Below are 23,536 nucleotides of genomic sequence, written 5' to 3'. Positions count from 1 at the left end.
CCTCCCCTCTCCCATTCTGAAGGATTCTTCAGATGTCTAGATCTCGGTGCAGTGTTCCTCTGTCTATTCTAGAACACTTGAGTGTCCTTCCTACATGGATGTTTTACAAGAGGTTAGACCTCAAATGACAACCTCCTGGCAGGAACACAATGGATGCATCCACCTATGCCTTTGGACCACCCTAAGGCCCTTGTTGGGATCCATGGACATTTGATCATTAGCAATTCATAATGAGATCTTCACACCACTGGAGGGAACAGAGAAGGACCCATCCTCCCCATCCCCCTTTACCACCACCTATGCCAGAGAAAAGACCTTTGAGAAGCCAAAAGTAGGGACAGACAAGAAGGTGACATGTTTTAGGAATATTTTTCTGATGAAGCTGTCATGCCTCCATCACCTTCTATGGCAGATGACTTCAGACAGTTTCAGAAACTGATGAAGCAAATTGCTGGCACACATCAGTTTCCCTTAGAGGCAGTTCCGAAGTCTCATCATAAACTCCTAGATCAGTGCTCCCCTAACTATGGGGCATGCCATCTGGGGGGTTGTGGAGGAGCATTCAAGAGGTTGTGGTAGGGCCTAGGTCAGCTGCCACAAGGAACAGGAAGGGAGCACCAAGCTTGTAGCCCTGCTTTGCTCTTAGACCAGCTCTGCCCCCAGCCTTGCTCCTCCTCCAACCCAGTTCACCTTAAGTCCTGCTCTGCCTCCAGGCCTGGGACAGCCCTCAGGGAGAGCAGGGAGGGAGCACCATACTTCCAGCCCGGCTCTGCTCCCAGACCAGTTCCACACCCAATCCCACTCAGCCCCTAGTCCTGCTCTGGCTCCAGGTCCAGCTCCACCTTCAGACTAGATCCAACCCCAGCCCCACTCCAATCCCAACCCTGCTCTGTCCCCTGCCCAACTCACCCTCATTCTTCTCTGCTTGAAGACCACTTCTGCCTCTAACCCCAGCTCCTCCTGCATCCTCAGTTCTACCCCCAGTTCTGCCTTCAGCCCAAACTCTTCTGCTGAGGAACCTTTGGCTGTGCAGTAATGGGGTAGGAGAGTCATAGACTTTAAGGTCAGAAGGGACCGTTATGATCATCGAGTTTGATCTCCTGTACAATGCAGGCCACAGAATCTCACCCACCCACTCCTGTAATAAACTCCTCCAGCAAGTGACCCATGGGCCATGCTGGAGAGGAAGGTAAAAACCACCCAGGGCCTCTGCCAATCTGCCCTGGAGGAAAATTCCTTCTTGACCCGAAATATGGCATTCAGCTAAACCCTGAGCATGTGGGCAAGACTCACCAGCCAGACATCCCAGAAAGAATTCTCTGTAGTAACTCAGATTCCACCCCATCTAACATCCCATCATAGGCCATTGGGCATATTTACTGCTAATAGTCAAAGATCAATTAATTGCCAAAATTAGGATATCCCATCATAAATTTATCAAGCTTAGTCTTGAATCCAGATATGTCTTTTGCCCCCACTGCTCCCCTTGGAAGGCTGTTCCAGAACTTCACTCCTCTGATGGTTAGAAAAGTTCATCTAATTTCAAGTTTAAACTTCCTGATAGCCAGTTTACATCCATTTTTCTTGGTCCACATTAGTACTGAGCTTAAATAATTCCTCTCCCTCCCTGTATTTATCCCTCTGATATCTTTATAGAGAGCAATCATATCTCCCCTCAGCCTTCTTTTGGTTAGGCTAAACAAGCCGAGCTCTTTGAGTCTCCTTTCATAAGACAGGTTTTCCATTCCTCGGATCATCGTAGTAGCTCTTCTCTGTACCTGTTCCAGTTTGAATTCATCCTTCTTAAACATGGGAGACCAGAACTTCACATAGTATTCCAGATGAGGTCTCACCAGTGCCTTGTATAACGGTACTAACACCTCCTTATCTCTACTGGAAATACCTTGCCTGATGCATCCTAAGACCACATTAGCTTCTTTAACGGCCATATCACATTGGTGACTCAGTCATCTTGTGATCAACCAATATTCCGAGGTTTACTTTTACTCCAGTTTACAAGGTCATCTAGATCTTCCTGTAGGATATCCTGGTCTTTCTCTGTATTGCCAATACTTCCCAGCTTTGTGACATCCACAAACTTTATTAGCACACTCTCACTTTTTGTGCCAAGGTCAGTAATATAAAGATTAAATAAGATTGCTCCCAAAACCAGTCCCTGAGAAACTCCACTAGTAACCTCCCTCTAGCCTGACAGTTCACCTTTCAGTAGGACTCGTTGTAATCTCCCTTTTAATCAGTTCCTTATCCACCTTTCAATTTTCATATTGATCCCCATCTTTTCCAATTTAACTAATAATTCCCCATGTGGAACCGCAGGGACAGCTTTAGGTTGATTCCTCCAGATCGGGCCCTGTGCCCAAGAGGGCCCAGCGCCCTAAAGAAGAGCACCTAACTAAGGGGCCTTTTTAATTTTTACTCACCCAGCAGCAGTCCGAGTCTTTGGCGGCGGGTCCTTCACTCGCTCCAGGTCTTCGGCGGCATTTTGGGGGTGGGTCCTTCAGTGCCATGGAAGACCCGGAGCGAGTGAAGAACCTGCCGTCGAAGACTCAGACCACTGCCGGGTATTCAAATCGGGCCTCACACTTCCTAAAGCTGGCCCTGTGGACCGTATCAAGTGCCTTACTGAAATCAAGGTAAATTAGATCCACTGCATTTCCTTTGTCTAAAACATCTATTACCTTCTCAAAGAAAGAGATCAGGTTGGTTTGGCGTGATCTACCTTTTGTAAAACCATGTTGTATTTTGTCCCAGTTACCATTGACCTCAATATCCTTAACTACTTTCTCCTTCAAATTTTTTTCCAAGACGTTGCATACTACAGATGTCAAACTAACAGGCCTGTAGTTACCTGGATCACTTCCCACTGCCTCCATTGGCCCAAGACAGTGAACCGCGTAGAAGCCACAATCGGCTGAATCTGTGGATGCGGCAGATAAACAAACAGGCCCGGCCCGCCAAGGTGCTTACCCTGGCAAGCCGCATGCCAAAGGTTGCTGATCCCTGGTTTAGATATTGAGCCATGCCTAGATTATCCTTAACTTCCCCTCTATCCTCAATGCTTAGCAGTCCAACTTCTTTTCTCTCTCCTTTTTTTTTTCTTATTTATATGGCTATAGAACCTTTTACTATTCATTTTAAATTTCCTTTGCAAGGTCCAACTCTACATGGATTTTGACCTTTCTCACTTTATCCCTACATGTTCTAACCTCAATAAGGTAGCTTTCCTTGCTAATCACTCCCATCTTCCACTCCTTGTAGGCTTTCTGCTTTTTCTTAATCACCTCTCTGAGATGCTTGCTCATCCAGCTTGGTCTACAACTCCTGCCTATGATTTTTCCCTCCTTTCTTGTGATGCCGGCTTCTGATAGTTTCTGCAACCTTGACCTGAAGTAATTCCAGGCCTCCTCCGCCTTTAAATCCACAAGTTCTTCAGTCCAATCCACTTCCATAACTAATTTCCTTAATTTTTTAAGTTAGCCCTTTTGAAATAAAAAACCCTAGTCCCAGATCTATTTTTGTTTATCCTACCATTTAGTTTGAACTGAATTACCTCATGATCGCTCAAACTAAGGTTGTCTCCTACAACCATTTCTTCTATGAGATCTTCACTACTCACCAAAACCAAATCTAAAATGGCATCCCCTCTTGTTGATTCAGCAACTACTTGGTGAAGGAATCCATGAGCTATCACATCCAGGAAAATCTGAGCCCTATTATTATTACTAGCACTTGTCCTCCAGTCTATATCTGAGAAGTTAAGTCTCTCATGATCACACAATTCCCATTATTATTTACTTCATTAAAAACCTTAAAGTGGTCTCTATCCATATTCAGATCAGATCCCGGTGGTCTATAGCACACCCCAAGCATTATCCCAGGGGAGGCTCTATTAGCTTTCTTCCCCAGATTTTTGCCCAGACAGACTGTCTTATCCATTCCATCACTTATTTCTTTACAGTCTACCTCATCATTGATATATAATGCTACTCCACCACCTTTGCCTTTATTTCTGTCTTTCCTAAACAGCACATACCCTTCAATACTTATAGTCCAGTCATGATGACTATTCCACCATGTTTCTGTTATCCGTATAATATCTGGTTTCACTTCCTGCACCAGTAAATCTAGTTCCTCCATTTTGTAACCTAGGCTCCTCGTACTGGTGTTCAAACATCTTAATTTTTGCTGTTTGGCTTCACTCACATTCTCTGCCTGATTAGGTCTAGATGTTCTGCCGCTAGTATCACCTATCAGACTGGTATCTACACTATCTTTCCTCCTTATGTCCATTCTCCTACTCACGGCTGTATCCTTTCTTACTTCGTTTTCTTCCCTCTCGATGTTAAAATCCGGCATGGAGATTACCTGGACATCTCCCAACCATCTCCCTCAAATTCCTATTTAGAGTTCTCTTAATCAGTTGTGCCAGCCTCCATCCTAGAAGTCTATTTCCCTCCTTATTCAGATGAAGTCCATCCCAAGAGAACAGTCCTCTGTCCATGAATGCCTCCCAGTGACCATACCTTCCAAAGCCCTCCTTATAGCACCATTGCCTGAGCCATCTGTTGATCGTCATAATCTTGTGACACCTTTGTTGCCCTTCTCTAGAAATAGGCAGAATCCCACTGAAGATCACCTGAGCCTCAATTTCCTTAAGTGTCTTCCCCAGCCTGGCATAGTCTCCCTTGATACATTCCAGAAAGAATCTAGCCTTATCATTTGTTCCCACATGAAGGACAATCAGTGGATTCTTTCCCTTAGGATCCTCTTCAGCCTCAAGTTCACATCGCGTATCTTGCACCCGGCAGACAGCATACCCTTTTGTTCTCTGGATCTGCTCTGGTTACAGGCCTGTCTATTCTTCTCAGTAAGGAGTCCCCAAACATGTAGACCTGCCTTTTCCTAGTGATGGTGTGATTCTCCAGTCTATCCCCTGTTCCATCTGGCTGCAAGTCCTCTCGATTCCTATTCTCCCTTGCAATCCTCTGCAACCCATCCCATAGCCTCCTCATGTTTGGTGTCATCTTCACTGACTCTTCCCTTCTTCCTATAGAACTAGCTGCTCTTCAATTCTTCCTTGCCCTCCCACCTTCAGTGCCCCTTCTTCATTTTCCAACTCCACAAACCTGTTCCTGAGCTCTGTTTCTCCTTCACTAGCCCGTCTTTTCCTCTGCCTGGTTCTTAGTCACATGCTTCCACTGCCCACTTTCCTCAACCAGCAGTTTCCCCTCAGAGTTCTTTGGTCCTGCTTCCATCTGCAGTCTGAGCTTTTCCGTTCGGTCTCCTCATGTCTTTGCTCCATCATCTGCTCAAACCCCCTTCTAAATTCAGCCAGAGTTTTCACCTGCCTCTCTGATCCTCAGACCTTTTCTTCCATTAGCTCTATCAGGTGACACTTTATGCAGACAAAACTCTTTTCAGGTACCCCCTCCAGGATTATGTACATGCTGCATCTTCCACACCCAGTCATCGTCATTGTGTATTTCATTGCTTGGGTCACTACCACTGCTGCCTCTGTATCTGTCATGGCCGTGCCACCTATGTCCTATTAGTCTGGGAAACACAAACCAAATCAAAACATCACCACTCACAGCAAAACAAACCCTCAACCATCACAACACTGCCAGAACACCACACACTTCCTTCACTAGCCTGTCTGTTCCTCTTCCTGGTTCTCCTAGTCTTTCCCCAAAACTCTCTTGCAAACTCCCACTCAAACTCCCATTTACAGCTCTGTTTGCTGGCTCCTGTGCCACTGCAGCTGTACAGAAAGATTTCATTAATAGTAAGAGGGGAGGCACAACTGGAAAAGTTTAAGTACCATTGTCCTAGATATATTACACACCTCATCATCAATTAGAATTGCCATTCCAGCAAATGAAGCTCTTATGGAGCCCACTAAAATTGGCAAACCCCAGGTATACCGCCTACCTGAAAGAGTGGATAAAAAATATTAGGCTCCTGACAAAGAATCAGAGTTTCTAATCTCTCATCCAGCTGCAAACTCCCCAGTATGAGAGGCCATTGATGAAAGCGGCAGGAAATATAGCCAAGTTCACCCCATATAGCAAGGACCATAGGAGGCTCAATACTTTTGGCCGCAAACTCTATGGTTCAGCCACACTGCCGTTTAGAATAGCAACCTGTCAGGCACTCATGGCCAAATACAACTCTGTTAATTACAAGAAATTTAATTCTTTTGTTGAGCATCTGCCAGAGGAATATCATGATCAGTTTAAAGTCATTGTTCAAGAGGGTCAGCTTCTAGCAGAGACATTGCTCCAGGCCTCCTTAGATCTGGAAGATAATTTAGCACAATCTGTATCCACTGTAGCGGTCATGAGAAGTCTGGCTGCAGATGTCAGGCTTTCCAAGAGAAGTCCAAAGTACCATTGAAGACCTCCCCATTATGCTTCCAAGCTCTTTGTGGACTCAACGGATGCCTATTGACACATTTTAAAGGACTTGAGGGCCATGATGAGATTCCTTTGAATTGATACTCCTGTAAATAAGACAAGATTTAGTAGATCTCAGATGGCACAAAGAACAAGCTCAGCCCCATATTCAACCTGCTGTAGACCCACTGAACCCCCAGATAAGAGATCAAGGTATTCAAAAAAGAACCCCCCCCATCAGCTACAACTACATCCTGTCAACCATCCACATCCTCTGAGTGACAATACTGATGGTTTGATTGAGAACCTCAACAATCCCATCAATGGGACTTTGCAGCTGCAACAACTTTGGATGTAGCCACTCTCATTTCAGGATGCATGGGAGCATATAACATCAGACAAATGGGCATTAGAAGTCATAACTTCTGGTTACAGGATCCATTTCATTACACTATCCCTGCTATCAATCTCCCTTCTTGCCCCTCTTCAGAGACCCCTCTCACGGTCAATTACTAGAACAAGAAGTGACTTCACTTCTAAGATAAGGAGCAATAGAACCAGTTCCTGTGCAACACAGAGGAAGGGGCTTCTGCTCAAGATACTTCCTGATACTCAGAAAGAAGGGAGTATGAGGGCCAATTTTAGACCTCAGGTTGCAAAACAGATATGCAAAACAGCAAACATTGAGGATGGTGACCCTGGCGGCAATAAATCCATTGCTAGAATTAGGAGACTGGTTCATGGCTCTCAACCTGCAATATGCATATTTTCATGTTGCTATTCACCCATCACACACGAGGCTTCTACATTTCTGAATTGACAACTAACACTACCAATACAGGGTACTTCCTTTCAGACTATCTTCAGCATCAAGTGTGTTCTTAAAGATTCTGGCAGTAGTTGCCGGCCACCTACATCATTTGGGCACAAACATTTTCTTGTACATAGACAATTGGCTGATAAAGGGTAGATCCTATCAGGAGGCATTGGAGTCAGTAAAAACCATGTGTTCTCTTTCACAGCCTGGGCCTTCAAATCAATCTCAAAAATCCATTTTGACTCCACTAATGTATGTAGATTTCATAGGGGCTTCCCTGGGTTCATTGGCAGGCGGAGCATAACTACCATCCAACAGATTTCTCACATTAGCAAACTTCTTCTCAAGGATTCAGGGCAGTCCTCAAGTTACAATAAGCAATTGCCTTCAACTGCTGGGACACTTGTTTGTATGTGTCTTTGCAGTGCAGCATGCTAGATTACATCTCCGAGGTCTACAGGGAGACTTTGAATGGTTTGCAAACCCAGAAAACACAATCCAGGCAGCTTACTGTCTGTTCCCCCAATGGGTTCTACACTCACCCAACTGATGGAAGAACTAGCCAAGATCTATGCAGGTGTTCCATTCATTCAGATTCCCCATACTGTGTTGATAACATCAGATGCTTCACTTTGGGGGAGCATATCTCACAACAAGGTGCAGGGCAAATGGTTGCTATAAAAGGAGCTTCTTCCCATGAATGTTTTGGAATTGAGAGCAATCAGAAATATTTGTCTACACTTTCTACCTCTAATCAGATCAAAGTCAGTAAAGATAATGACAGAAAAAACATGGCAGGCATGTATTATATTAACTGTCAGGGTGGTGGATGTTGTCCATCTCTCTGTGTCAAAGCAATACTTCTCTGGAATTGGTACATAATCAACCACATAGTCATCTCAGCTTTCTAACTCTCAGATGTATAAAACACAATGGCAGACAAACTCAGCAGATTACTTTTTCTAAATTATGAATGGGAACTGAACTCCAGAGTCCTACACACAATATTTTCAACTTAAGAGGTCCGAGAGGTTGATCTGTTTGCCAGGTCAGCCAAAACAAAATGCATCATGTATTGCTCCAGAGGTGGTCTCAATCCTGTATTGTTAGGAGACTCATTTGTCATTTCATGGACAAAAGGACTTCTACATGCATATCCACTGACACTTACTATTGTAAGTTCTCAACAAGGTCAGAAAAGGTTGGCCCAGAGTTATACTAAGAGTGTCAACATGGTCATCAAACTCTCTTGTCATCCTTCATCAAACCTGATTAGTCTTTACTTACTGAGTCAAAACTCAGGTTAAACACTTCACCCCAATTTACAGATTCTGAAGCTCCAAGTAAGCTTCTTTGATCATTCTTGGGGTTAGGGTTCCTATAGGTAGAGCTTCTCACACTAGGGTTAGGGTTTCTATGGGTAGGGCTTCACAACCTAGGGTTAGGGTTACTAAAGGTAGGGAAATTGGAACTAGGGATAGGGTTACTAGAGGTAGGGCTTATGGTTCATAAGGTTAAGACGCTTGAAGCTAGGATTAGAGTTCCTATGGGTAGGGCACTTGCAGCTAGAGTTAGGGCTCCTATGGGTAGGGCTTCCAGCACTAAGGTTAGGGTTGCTAAGGGTAGAAAACTTGGAGCAAGGGAGAGGGTTCCTATGGGTAGTGCGCCCCACCCTAAGGTTAGTGTTCCTAAGGGTAGGGAACTTGGAGCTGGAGTTAGGGTTCCTACTGTTAGGGCTTCCCACCCTACGGTTAGGGTTCATAAGGTTAAGAGGCATGGAGCTAGGATTAGGGTTCCTATGGGTAGGGCACCCACACCAGTAATAGAGATTATATGGATAGGGCACTTGGAGGTAGGGTTAGGGTTCCTATGGGTAGTACATTTGGAACTAGGGTTAGGGTTCCTATGGGTAGGGCTCCCCGCCCTGGGGTTAGGTTTCCTAAGGGTAGGGCACCTGGAGCTAGGGTTAGGGTTCCTATGGGTATGGCAGCCCAGCCTAGGGGAAGGTTTCCTAAGGATAGGGCATTTGAAGCTATGGTTTGGGTTCCTAAGGGTAGGGCACCCCTTAATAAGGTTAGTGTTCCAAAGGGTAGGGCACTTGGAGCTAGGGTTAGGGTTCCTATGGGAAGGACACCTGGAGCTAGGATCAGGGTTTCTATGGGTACGACTTCCTCCCATAGGGTTACGGATTATAAGGATATGGCACTTGGATCTAGGTTTAGGGTTCTGATGGGTAGGTGGCCGCACCCTAGCATTAGGTTTCCAATAGGTAGGGCACTTGGAACCAGGGTTAGGGTTCGAATGCATAGGGCTTCCTGCCCGAGGGTTATGGTTCCTAATGGTTGGTCACTTTGAGTTAGGATTAGGGTTACTATGGGTAGGGCTTCCCACGCTAGGTTCAGGGTTCCTAAGGATAGGGCTTCCATTCCTAGGGTTAGAGTTCCTAGGGTAGGGCAGTTGGAGCTAGGTTTAGCATTCCTAAGGGTAGGGCACTTGGAGCTAGGGTTAGGATTCCTATAGGTAGGGCTTCCCGCCCTAGGGTTAGGGTTCCTATGGGTAGTGCACTTGTAGCAAGGGTTAGAGTCCCTGTTGGAAGGTTGCCCACCCTAGCATTAGGGTTCCTATGGGTAGGGCACTTGGATCCAGGATCAGGGTTCAAATGCATAGGGCTTCCCACCCTAGGGTTACGGTTCCTAATGGTTGGTCACTTTGAGCTAGGGTAAGGATTCCTATGGGTAGGACTTCCCATCCTAGGATTAGGGTTCCTATGGGTAGGGCAGTTGTAGTTAGGGTTAGGGTTCCTGTGGGTAGGGTGCCCTGCCATAGGGTCAGGGTTCCTACAGGTAGGGCAGTTGTAGCTAGGGTTAAGGTTCCTGTGGGTAGGTTGCCCGACCCTAGCGTTAGGGTTCCTATGCGATGGGTACTTGGATCCAGGGTTAGGGTTCAAATGCGTAGGGCTTCCCACTCTAGGGTCAGGGTTCCTAAAGGTAGGGCACTTGGAGCTAGGGTTAGGGTTCCTATGGTAGGTCTTCCCGCCTTTGGGTTTTGCACCCTATGGGTAGGGGTCTTGGATCTAGGCTTAGGTTTACTATGGGTAGGGCTTTCCGCTCTAGGGTTAGGGTTCCTATGGGTAGGACTTCCCGCCCTAGGGTTATTGATCCTACGGGTATTGCTCCCTGCCTTATGATTAGGTTTCCCAAGGGTAGGGCACTTGGAGCTAGGGTTGGGTTTCCTATGGATAGAGCGCCCAGACCTAAAGTAGGGCACTTGGAGCTAGTGTTAGAGTTCCTATGGGTGTGGCTTCCTGCCCTAGGGTTAGGGTTCTTAAGGGTAGCACACTTGGAGCTATGGTTAGGGTTCCAATGTATATGGTTCACGCCCTAGGGTTTGGGTTCCTAAAAGTAGTGCAATTTGAGCTAGATTTAGGGTTCCTATGGCTACGGCTTCCCGCCCTAGGACTAGGGTTCCTAAGGGTAGGGCACATGGAACTAGGGTTAGGGTCTGAACTGGTAGGGCTTCCCGTCCTAGGGTTAGGGTTTCTAATGGTAGGTCTTCCCACCCTTGAGTTTTGTTTCCTATGGGCAGTGCACTTGGATCTAGGGTTAGAGTTCCTATGAGTAGGGCTTTCCGCTCTAGGGTTAGGATTCCTATGGGTAGGGCTTCCTGCCCTAGGGTAGAGGGTTCCTACGGGGAGGGCTTCCCGCCTTAGGGTTCCTAAGGATCGGGCACTTGGAGCTAGGGTTAGGATTTCTATTGGTACGTCTACTCGCGCTAGGTTTAGGATTCCCAGGGGTAAGGCACTTGGATCCAGAGTTAGTATTCTAATTTGTAGGGCTTCCTGCCCTACGGTTAGGTTTCCTATGGTAACGGTTTCCTGCCCAGGGTTAGGCTTCATAAGGGTAGGGCACTTGGAGATATGGTTAGAATTTCTATGGGTAAGGAGCACCTCCTGAGGGTTAGGGTTCCTAAAGACAAGAGCACTTGTAGCTACGGTTAGGTTTCCTATGAGTAAGCCACTTGGAGCTAGGGTTAGGATTCCTATGGATAGGCCACCTCAGACTAGGTTTAGGATTCCTAAGGTTAGGGCACGTGCTGCTGGGTTAGGATTCCTATGGGTAAGGCACTAGAAGCTAGGCTTAGGATTTCTATGGGTATGGTGCTCCACCCTAGGGTTAGGGTTCCTATGGGTAGGGCTCTTGGGGCTAGGCTTAGGGTTTCTATATGAAGGCCATCCCTCCGTAGGGTTAGGGTTCATTAGGGTAGGGCACTTTGACCTAGGATTAGGGTTCCCATGGGTAGGGCTTCCCGCCCTAGGGTTAGGGTTCCAAAGGGTAGGGCAAATGGAGCTAGGATTAGGGTTCCTATGCATTGGGCGGTGCACTCTAGGGTTAAGGTTCCTATGGGTAGAGTACTTGGAGCTAGGTTTAGGGTTCTTATGGGTAGTTGTTCTCACCCTAGGGTTAGTGTATCTAAGGGTACGGTACTTTGAGCTATGGTTAAGGTTCCTATGAGTAGGGCACTTGGACCTAGGGTTCGGTTTCCTATGGGTACAGCACACCGCCCTAAGGTAAAGTTTCCTAATGGTAGGGCACTTGGCGCTAGGGTTAGGGTTCATATGGGTAGGGTGCCCAGCCCTAGGATTAGAGTTAGTATGGGTAGGTCTTCCCATCCAACGGATAGGATTCCTAAGGGTAGGTCACTTGAAGCTAGGGTTAGGATTCCTATGGTTAGGGTTCCCCGCCCTAGAGTTAATGTTTGCTTGAGTAGGGCACATGGAGCTAGGGTTAGGATTCCTATGGGTAGGGCTTCCCACTCTAGGGTTAGCGTTGGTATTGGTACGGCAATTGGAGCTAGGGTTAAGGTTCCTAAGGGTAGGGCTTCCCACCCTAGGGTTACAGTTTTTATGAGTAGGGTTTTCTGCCTGAGGGTTAGGTTTCATATGGGTAGGGCTTCCTTCCCTTGAGTTAGGGTTCCTATGGGTACAGCACCCCTCCTTATGGTTAGGGTTTCTATGGGTACAGCATCCCGCCTTAGGGTTAGGATTCCTATGGGTAGAGTATTTGGAGCTAGGGTTAGGGTTCCTATGGGTAAGTCTTCCCACCCTAGGGTTAGGGTTCCTAAGGGTAGGGCACTTTGGGTTTGTATGGGTAAGGCACAACACCCTACGGTTAGGTTTCCTATGGGAAGGGCACTCCGCCCTAGGGTCACTGTTACTAAGGGTAGGGCATTTGGTGCTAGGGTTAGCTCTTCCCTCTCTTGGCTTAGGGTTCCTTTGGGTACAGCTCCCCACCTTAGGGTTCCTATGGGTTCAGAACCCCACCCTAGGATTAGTGTTCCTATGGGTTTGGCACCCCGCCCTAGGGTTAGGGTTCCTATGGGTAGGGCGCTCACGCCCTTGGGTTAGGGTTCGTATGGGTATGGTACTTGGAGCTAGGATTAGGGTTCCTAAGTCTAGTGTGCCCCACCTAGGGTTAGGGTTCCTATGGGTAAGGTGCCCCGTCCTAGGGTTAGGGTTCCTATGGGTAGGGCTTCTATCCCTTGGGTTAGGGTTCCTATGGATAGGGCACTTGGAGCTATGGGTAAGGTTCCTGTGGGTAGTGTTTCCCGCCCTAGGGTTAGGGTTTCTATGGGTAGAGTATTTGGAGCTAGGGTTAGGGTTCCTATGGGTATATTTTCCCTCCCTAATGTTAGGGCTCCTATGGGTATGGTGCCCCTCCTAGTGTTAGGGTTACTAAGGGTAGGGCACTTGGATCTAGGGTTAGGATTCCTATGGTTACGACACCTCCCTCTAGGGTTAAGGAACCTATGGGTAGGGCTTCCTGCCCTAGGGTTAGGATTCCTATGGATAGGGCTTCCCACCCTACAGTTAGGGTTCCTATGAGTAGAGCACTTGGCTCTATGGGCAGGGTTCCTATGGGTAGCTCTTCTTGCCCTAGGATTAGGGTTCCTATGGGTAGGGCTTCCAGCCTTACAGTTAGGGTTTGTATGGGCAGGGCTCCCCGCCCTAGGGTTAGGGTTCCTATGGTCAGGGCTCCCCACTATAAGGTTAGGGTTCCTATAGGCAGGGCTCCCTGCCTAAGGTTAAGGTTACTGTGGGCAGGGCTCCCCGCCCTAGGGTTACAGTTCCTATGGGCAGGCACTTGGAGTTAGGGTTTGGGTTCCCATGGGTAGGGCTTCTCCCCCTAGAGTTAGGGTTCTTATGGGTAGAGCACTTAGAGCTAGGGTTAAGTTTCCTATGGGGAGGTCACTTGGCTCTAGGGTTAGGGTTCCTATGTGTAGGACGTCCCCTCCTAGTGTTACGGTTCCTAAGGATAGGACACTGGGATCTAGGGTGACGGTTCCTATGGGTAGGGCATTTTGAGCAAGGGTTAGGGTTCCTATAGACGGGGCTTCCCACTCCTAAGATTAGGGTTCCTATGGCTAGGGCACACGACCTTAAGGTTAGGATTCCTTTTGGTAGAGCACTTGGACCTTGGGTTAGGATTCCTATGGGAAACTCTTCCACCCTAGGAATAGGGTTTTTATGGGTTGGTCTTCCTGCCCTGGATTAGGGTTTCTAATAGTCAGGCACTTGGAGCTAGGGTTAGAGTTCCTATGGGTAAGGCTCCCTGCCCTAGGGATAGGGTTCCTAGGAGTATGGCACCCTGCCCTAGGGTTAGGGTTCCTATGAATAGGGATTCTCCCCCTCAAGGTTAGGGTTCCTATGGGTAGGGCACACCACCCTAAGGTTAGAGTTCCTATGGGTAGAGCACTTGGAGCTAGAGTGAGGGTTCCTTTGGTTAGGACTCTCTTCCTCAGGGTTAGAGTTCCCTTGGGTAGGGCACTTGGAGCTAGGGTTAAGGTTCCCTTGGGTAGGGCTTCCCTCCCCAGGCTGAGGATTCCCTTTGGTAGGGTACTTGGAGCTAGGATTAGGGTTCCCTTGGATAGAGCAGTGGAGCAAGGGTTAGGGTTCCCTCAGGTAGAGCACTTGGAGCTCGGGTTCAGGTTCCCTTGGGTAGGGCACTTGAAGCTAGGGTTAGGGTTTACTCGGGTAGGGCACTTGGAGCTACCGTTAGGGTTCCCTTGGGTAGGGCTTCCCACCCCGGGGTTAGGGTTCCCTTTGGTAGGGTACTTGGAGCTAGGATTAGGGTTCCTTTGTGTAGGGCATTGTAGCAAGGGTTAAGGTTCCTTTGATTAGGGCACTTGGAGCTAGGGTTAGGGTTCTCTTGGGTAGGGCAGTTGGAGCTAGGGCTAGGGTTCCCTTAGGTAGGGCACTTGGAGATAGGGTTAGTTTACCTATGGTTAGTGCTTCCTGCCCAAGGGTTAAGGTTCCCCTGGGTTGGGCACTTGGAACTAGAGTGAGTGGACCTATGGGTAGGGCTTCCTGCCCCAGGGGGAGGGTTCCTCTCGGTAGAGTACTTGGAGCTAGGGTTAGTGCACCTATGGGTAGCACTTCCTACCCCAGAGTTACGATTCCCTTGTGTAGTACACTTGGAACTAGGATTAGAGTTCCCTTGGATAGGGTACTTGGAGCTAGGGTTAGGGGTCCATTCGGTAGGGCACTTGGAGATAGGGTTAATGTACCTATGTGTATGGCTTCCTGCCCCAGGGTTAGCGTTCTCTTGAGTAGAGCACTTAGAGCTAGAATTGGGTTTCCTTGGGTCGGGCACTTGGACCTAAGGTTAAGTTTCCTCTGGGTAGGGCACTTGTAGCTAGAGATAAAGTTCCTCTGAGTAGGGCACTTGGAGACAGGATTAGAGTTCCCTTGGGGTGGGCTTCCCATCCCAATGTTAGGTTTCCCTTGGGTAGGGCACTTGCAGCTAGGGTTAGGGTTCACTTGGTTAGGGCACTTGAAGGTAGGGTTAGGATTCCCTTGGTGAGTTCTTCCCACCCCAGGATTAGGGTTCCCTTGGGTAGGGCACTCAGAGCTCTTTTTAAGTTTCCTATGCGTAGGGTTTCCCATCCCAGAGTAAGGGTTCCTATGATAGGGCGTCCTGCCCCAGTTTTAGGGTTCTCTTGGGTAGGGATTTCCGCCCAATTACTAGGGTTCTCGTAGGTATGGCACTTGAAGCTAGGGCTAAGGTTCCTATGGGCAGAGCTTCCCTCCCCAGGGTTAAGGTTGCTATGGATAGGGCTTCCAGTCCCCAAATTAGGGTTCCCTTGGGTAGTGCACTTGGAGCTATGCTTATTGTTTCTATGGTTAGGGCTTCCCGCCCCAGGATTATGGTTCCCTTAGTAAAGGCACTTGGAACTAGGATTAGAGTTCCCTTGGATAGGGCTTCCCATCCCAGGGATAGGTTTCCCTTGGGTGGTGCACTTGGAGCTAAGGTTAGGGTTCCCTAGGGTAGAGCACTTGCAGCTATGGTTGTGGTTCCCTTGGGTATGGCGTCCCATCCCAGAGTTAGGTTTCCCTTGGGTAGGGCACTTGGAGCTAGGTTAGGGTTCCCTTGGTAGGGGACTTGGAGCTAGGCTTAGGATTCCCTTGGGAAGGGCTTCCCGCCCCAGGATTAGGGTTCCCTTGGGTAGGACACTTGGAGTTAGTGTTAGGGTTCCCTTGGGTAGGGCACGTGGAGCTAGAGTTAAGATTCCCTTGTGTAGAGCACTTGGAGCTATGGTTACATTTCCCTTGTGGAGGATACTTGGAGATAGGGTTAGGGTTCCCTTGAGTAGGGCAATTGAAGTTAGGGTTAGGGTTCCCGTGGGTAGGGTTTCCTGCCCCAGGGTTAGGGTTACCTTGGGTAGGGCAGTTTTTGCTAGGGTTAGTATACCTATGGGTATGGCTTCCCACCCCAGCAATATGGTTTCCTTGGATAGTGCACTTGGAGTTAGGGTTAGGATTCCCTTGGGTAGGGCACTTGGAGCTAGGATTAGGGTTCCCTTGGGTAGGGCTTCTGGCATAGGGTTAGGGTTCCCTTGGGTAGGGCACTTGGAGCTAGGGTTAGGTTCCTATGGAAACCTAACCCGCCTCAGGGTTAGAGTTCCCTTCGGTTGATCACTTGGATGTAGGGTTAGGGTTCCATTGGGTAGGGCACTTGTAGCTAAGGCTAGGGTTCCCTTAGGTAGGGTACTTGGACCTAAGGTTAAGGTTCCTCTTGGTAGGGCACTTCAAGATAGAGTTAGAGTTCCCTTGGATAGGGCTTCTCATCCGAGGGTTAGGTTTCCCTTGGTTAGGGCACTTGGAGCTAGAGTTAGGGTTCCCTTGGTAGGGTACTTGGAGCTAGGCTTAGGATTCCCTTGGGAAGGGCTTCCCGCCCCAGGATTAGGATTCTCTTGGGTAGGGCAGTAGGAGCTAATGTTAAAATTCCCATGAGTAGGGCACTTGGAGCTAGGATTAAAGATCCTATGAGTAGGGCTTCCCGCCCCAGGGTAATGGTTCCTATAGGTACGCTTTCCCACCCTGGGGTTAGTGTTCCACTGGACAGAGCACTTGGAGCTAGGGTTAGTGTACCTAAGGGTAGGGCTTCCTGCCCCAGGGTTAGGGATCTCTTGGGTCGGGCACTTTGAAATACAGTTAGGGTTCCCTTGGGTAGGGCACTCGGAGCTAGGCTTATTGTACCTATGGGTAGGGCTTCCTGCCCTTAGGTTAGGGATCCTATGGGTTGGGCACTTAGAGCTAGGGTCAGGGTTTCTATAGGTAGTGCACTTTGAGCTAGGGTTAGGGTTCCTAAGGGTAGAGAACTTGGATCTAGAGTTAGGGTTCCTATGCGTAGGGCATCCCACCCTAGGGTTAGGGTTACTAAGGGTAGGGCACTTGGAGCAAGGGATAGGGTTCCTAAGGGTAGGGAAGTTGGAGCTAGAGTTAGAAGTCCTATGGGTAAGGCATATGAAGCTAGGATTAGGGTTCCTATGGGTAGGGCTTCCCTCCCTAGGATTAGGGATCCAAACGGTAGGGAACTTGGAGCTAGAGTTAGGATTCGTATGTGTAGGACACTTGGAGCTAGGGTTAAGGTTCCTATGGGTAGGGCACTTGGAGCTGGGGTTAGTATTCCTTTGGGTAAGGCTTCCCACTCTAGGGTTAGGGTTCCAAAGGGTAGGACACTTAAAGCAAGGGATAGGGTTCCTATAGGCAGGGCTTCCCGCCCTAGGGTTAGGGTTTCTAAGGGTAGGGAACTTTGAGATAGGGTTAAGTTTCCAAAGGGTAGGGCACTTGGAGCTAGGCTGACGGTTCCTATAGGTAGTGCTTCCCGCTGTAGTGTTAGAGTTCCTAAGGGTAGGGCACTTTGAGCTAGGGGTAGATTTCCTAAGGGTATTGTACTGGGAGCTAGGGTTACGGTTCCTCTGGGTAAGGCTTACCGCCTTGGCTTAGGGTTCCTATGAGTAGGGCACTTGGAGCTAGGGATAGAGTTCCTATGGGTAGGGCACTTTGAGCAAGGGTTAGGGTTCCTATGGGTAGGTCTTCCCACCCTAGAGTTAGGGTTCCTATGGATAGGGCACTTGGAGTCAGGTTTAGAGTTCCTATGGCAGGGCACTTGAAACTAGAGTTAAGATTAGTATGGGTAGGGCACTTGGAGCTAAGGATTGGGTTCCTAAGGGTAGAGCACTTGGAGCTAGAGTTTGGGATCCTATGGGTACAGCACTTGGAGCTATGGTTAGGGTTACTAAGTTTAGGGCACTTTGAGCTAGAGTTATGGTTCCTATGGGTAGGGGACTTGGAGCTAGGTTTAGGGTTCACATGAGTAGAGCCTCCCCACCTATGGTTAGGGTTCCTATGAGTAGGGCACTTGGAGCTAGGGTTAGGGTTTCTATGGGTAGGGCACTTGAAGCTAGAGTTAGGTTTCATATGGGTAGGGTTTCCTGCCCTAGGGTTAGGGTTCCTAAGGGTAGGGCACTTGGAGCTAGGTTTAGGTTTCCTAAGGGTAGGGCACTTGTAGCTAGGGTTAGTGTTCCTATGGGTAATGCTTCCCACCCTAGGGTTAGGGTTCCTAAGGGTAGCGCACTTTGAGCTAGGGTTAGGGTTCCTCTGGGTAAGGCTTCCCGCCATAGGGTTAGGGTTACTATGGGACAGGCACTTGGAGCAAGAGTTAGGTTTCCTGTGGGTACATCTTCCCACCCTAGAGTTAGGGTTCCTATAGGTAGAGCACTTCAAGCTAGAGTTAGGGTTTATTAGGGTAGAGCACTTGGATATAGAGTTAGGGTTCCTAAGGGTAGGGCACTTTGAGCTAGGGTGAGGGTTTCTATGAGTAGGGCACTTGGAGCTATGGTTAGGATTCCTAATGGTAGGGCTTCCCGGTCTATGGTTAGCGTTCCTATGGGTAGGGCACTTGGAGCTAATGTTATTGTTCCTAAGAGTAGGGCAATTGAAGCTAGGTTTAGGGTTCCTATGGGAAGGACAATTGAAGATACAGATAGGGTTCCAAAGGGTAAGGCACTTAAAGCTAGGGAAAAGGTTCCTATGGGTAGAGCACTTTGTGCTAGGGTTAAGGTTCTTATGGGTAAGGCTTCCTGCCATATGGTTAGGGTTCCTATGGGTAGAGCACTTGGAGATAGGGTTAGGCTACCTATGAGTAGGGCACTTGGAACTAGGTTTAGGGTTCCTAAGGGTAGGGCACTTAAATCTAGGATTAGGGTTCCTTTGAGAAGGGCTTCCTAATTGTCGGACAAGTGGAGCTAGGTTTAGTGTTCCTAAGGGTAGGGCACAAGGAGCTAGGGTTAGAGATCCTATGGGGATAGGTTTTCTATTGGTAGGGTCCTTGGAGCTAGGCTTAGGGTTCCATTGTGTAGGACACATTGAGCTTGGGATAGCGTTCCTATGGGTAGGGCACTTGGAGCTAGGGTTAGGGTTACTATGGGTACTGCTTCCCACCCTAGGGTTAGGTATACTAAGGGTAGGGCACTTGGAGCTAGCGTTAGGGTTCCTATAGGTAGGGCACTTGGAGCTAGTGTTAGGGTTCCTAAGGGTACAGATTCCCGCCCCAGGGTTAGGGTTCCTAAGGGTAGGGCTTCCGCCCTAGGTTTTGGATTCCTAAGGGAGGGCACTTTGAGCTAGGATTAGGATTCCTATAGGTAGGGCACTTGGAGCAAGGGTTAGGATCCCTCTGGGTAAAGCTTCCCGCCCTAGGTTTAGGTTTCCTATGGGTTTGGTACTTTGAGCTAGTGTTAGGGTTCCCATGGGAAGGGCAATTGGAGCTAGTGTTAGGGTTCCTATGAGTAGGTCTTCCCACCGTATTGTTAGGGTTACCATGGGTAGGGCACTTGGAGCTAGTGTTACGGTTCCTATGGGTAGAGCACTTTGAGCTAGGGTTAGGGTTCCTATGAGTAGAGCAATTTCAGCTATGGTTAGGGTTCCTAAGGGTAGGGCTTCCTGAGGTAGGGATAGGTTTCCTATGAGTAGGGCACTTTGAGCTAGGGTTAGTTTTCCTATGGGTAGTGGACTTTTAATTAGGGTTATGATTCTCAAGGGTACGGCACTTGGAGCTAGAGGTAGGGGTCCTATGGGTACGGCACTTGGAGCTAGGGTTAGGGCTCTTAAGGGTAGGGCACTTGAAGCTAGATTTAGGGTTCCTTTGGGTATGGCTTTCCATCCCACGGTTAGGGTTCCTATGGGTAGTGCTTTCCATCGTAGGGTTAGGGCTTCTATGAGTAGGGAACTTGGAGCTAGGGTTAGAGTTTCTATGGGTAGGGCACTTGAAGCTAACGTTTGGGTTCCTATGGGTAGGGCTTCCTGGCCTCGGGTTAGGGTTCCAAATGGTAGGGCACTTTGCGCTACTGTTAGTGTTCCTATGGGTAGGGCACTTGGAACTTGCGTTAAGGTTCCTCTGGGTAAGGCTTCTTGCCCTACAGTTAGGGTTCACATGGGTAGGGACTTGGAGCTAGGGATAGGGTTCTTATGGGTAAAGCACTTCGAGCTACAGTTAGGGTTTCTATGGGTAGAGCACTTGGAGCTTGAATTAAGGTTCCTATGGGTAGGGTTAACCGCCCTAGGGTCAGGGTTCCTATGGATAGAGCACTCGAAGCAAGATGGAGCCATTGAAATGTTCACTCACAACAGAGTTACTTTAAAAATATATGCTATCACTGGAGTGAAATGCACTTGAATCTAGGGTTAGCTTTCCTATGGTTAGGGCTTCCCGCCCTAGTGTTAGGGTTAATATGGGTAGGGCACTTGGAGCTAGGGTTAGGGTTCCCATGGGTAGGGCGCTTGAAACTATGTTTAGGGTTCCTATGGCTATAACTTCCCGCCCTAGGGTTAGGGTTCCTAAGTGTAGGTTATTTTGATCTAGGTTTAGAATTCATAATTGTAGGACACTTGGAACTAGAGCTAAGGTTCCTATGGGTAGAGCTACCCGGCCTAGTATTAGGATTCCTATGGGTAGGGCACTTGGAGATAGGGTTATGGTTACTATGGGTAGAGCACTTGGAGCAAGGGTCATGGTTCCAATACGTAGGGATTCCCGCCCTATGGTTAGGGTTCGATTGGGTAGGGCACGTTGAGCTAGGGTTTAGGTTCCTTAGGATAGGTCACTTGGAGCTAAGATTAGTGTTCCTATTGGTAGGGCACTTGAAGCTAGAGTTAGGGTTCCTATGGTTAAGGCACTCGAATCTAGGGTTAGGGCTTCCAACTCTAGGGTTAGGATTCCTGTGGGTAGGGCATTCCACCCTAGGGTTAGGGTTCCTAAGGGTAGAGCACTTTGAGCTAGCGTTAGGGTTTCTAAGGGTAGGGCACTTGGAGCTAGGGTTAGGTTTAGTATGGGTAGGGCACTTGAAGGTAGGGTTAGGGTAACTAAGTTCAGGGCACTTGAAGCTAGGATTAGGGTTCCTATGGGTAGGACTCTTGGTGTTGCTGTTAGGGTTCCTATGGATAGGGCACTTGAAGCTATGGTTAGGGTTCCTATGGATAGGGCTTCCCGCCCTAGGGTTAGGTTTCTTATGGGTAAGATAATTGAAGCTACCGCTATGGTTCCTATGATTAGGGCTTTGCGCCCTAGGGTTAGGGTTACTAAGGGTAGGGCACTTGGAGCTAGGGTTAGGGTACCCATAGAAAGGGAACTTGAAGCTGGAGGTAAGGTTCCCATGGCTAAGGCCCTTGAATCTAAGGTTTGGGTTCCTATGGGTAGGGCACGTGGAGCTAGAGTTAGGGTTCCTATGAGTAGGGCACTTGGAGCTAGAGTTTGGGTTCCTATGGGTTGAGCTTCCCGCCCTAGGGTTTGGGTTCCTATGTATAAAGCACTTGGAAATAGGCTTGGGGTTCCTGTGGGTAGGGCACTTGGAGCTAGGGTTAGGGTTCCAATGGGTAGGGCCCTTGGAGCTAGAGGTAGTGTTCCTATGGGTTGGGTATCCTGCTCTAATCTTTGGGTTCCTATGGGTAGGGCACTTGGAGCTAGCTTAAGGGTTCCTATGGGTAGGGCACTGGCAGCTAGGGTTAGGGTTCCTACAGATAGGGCACTTCAAGCTAGGGTTAGGGTTCCTATAGTTAGGGCTTCCCGCCCTAGCATTAGGGATCTTAAGGGTAGGGGACTTTGTGCTAGGGTCAGGATTCCAATGGGTAAGGCATGTGAAGCTGGGTTTTGGGTTCCTATGAGTAGGGCACTCTGAGCTAAGGTTAGGTTTCCTATGGCAGGGCATTTTTAGCTAGAGATAGGGTTCCTATGGGTCGAGCTTCCCGCCCCAGGGGTTAGGGTTCCTATGGGTAGGTCATTTGGAGCTAGGTTTAGGGTTCCTATGGAAAGGTACTTCGATATAGGGTCAGGGTTCCTATGGGTAGGGCACTAGAAGCTACGGTTAGGGTTCCTATGTTTAGTGCAATTTGAGTTAGGGTTATGGTTTCTATCTGTAGGGCAGTTGAAGCTAGGATTAGGTTTCTTATGGGTAGGGCTTCCTGCCCTAGGGTTAGGGTTCCTATGGGTGGGGAACTTGGAGCTAAGGTTAAGGTAAACATGGGTAGGGCACTTGGAGCTAGGGTTAGGATTCCTATGGGTAGGGCACATCGAGCTAGGGTTAGGGTTCCTATGGCTAGGACACATTGAGCTAGGGTTAGGGTTCCTATGCGTAGGGCACTTGGAGCTATGGTTAGGGTTCCTATGGGTAGGGCTGTCCTTCCTAGGTTAGGGTTCCTATGAATAAGACACTTGGATAAAGGGATAGGGTTCCTATGGGTAAGGCAGTTGGAGCTAGGGATACGGTTCCTATGGGTAGGACACTTGGGGCTAGAGTTAGGGTTCCAATGGGTAGGGCTTCCAGCCCTAGGGTTAGGGTTTCTATGAGTAGGGATTCCCGCCCTGGAATGAGGGTTCCTATGGGTAGGACACTTTTAGCTAGGGTTAAGGTTCCAATGGGTAGGGCTTCCTGCCCTAGGGTTAGGGTTCTTATGGATAGAGTACTTGGAGCTAGGGTTAGGATTCCTATGGGTAGGGCACATCAAGCTAGGGTTAGGGTTCCTATGGGTAGGGCACTTGGAGGTATACTTAGGGTTCCAAGGGGTAGGGCTTTCCACCCTAGAGTTAGGGTTCCTATGGGTAGGGCACTTGTACCTAAAGGTTAGGGTTCAAATGGGTAGAGCACTTCGAGCTAGGGTTGCAGTACCTATGGGTAGGGCTTCCCTTCCAAGGGTTAAGGTTTCTATGGGTAGGGAACTTGAAGCTAGGGTTAGAGTTTCAATGGGTAGGGCACTTTGAACTAGGGTTAGAATTGCTATGGGTAGGGCACTTCCAGCTAGAGTTAGAGTTCCTATGGGTAGGGCTTCCCACCCTAGGGTTAGGTTTCCTATGGTTAGGACACTTGGAGCTAGGGTTAGGGTTTCTATGGGTAGGGCACTTGGAGCTAGAGTTAGGGCTCCTGTGGGAAGGGTTTCCCCCCATAGGGTTAGGGTCTCTAGGGGTAGGGCACTTGGAGCTAGGGCTAGGGTGCCCTTGGGTAGGGCCTCCCTTCTAGGTTTAGGGTTCCTATAGGTAGGGAACTTGGAGTTAGGGTTAGAATTCCAGTGGTTAGGGCTTCCCACCCTAGGGTTAGGGTTCTTATGGGTAGGTTACTTGGAGCTAGGGTTTGGGTTCCTATGGGTGGGGCACTTGGAGCTAGGGTTAGGGTACCTATTGGTAGGGTTTCCCTTCCTAGGGTTAGGGTTGCTATTGGTAGGGTACTTGGAGCTAGGGTTAGGGTTCCTATGGGTCGGACACTTTGAACAAGGGTTACGATTCCTATGGGTATGGAACTTGGAGCTGGATTAGGGTTCCTAGGGGAAGGGCACTTTTAACTAGGGTTAGGGTTTCTATGGCAAGAGCTTCCCGCCCTATGGTTAGGGTGCCTATGGGTAGGGTACTTCGTGCTAGGGTTAGGGTACCTATGGATAGGGCTTCCATTCCTAGGGTTAGAGTTCCTATGGGTAGGGTAC

Source organism: Gopherus evgoodei, chromosome 1 (assembly GCF_007399415.2).
Source record: "Gopherus evgoodei ecotype Sinaloan lineage chromosome 1, rGopEvg1_v1.p, whole genome shotgun sequence".
NCBI classification, from domain to species: domain Eukaryota; kingdom Metazoa; phylum Chordata; order Testudines; family Testudinidae; genus Gopherus; species Gopherus evgoodei.
This window is presented reverse-complemented; position numbering follows the sequence as displayed.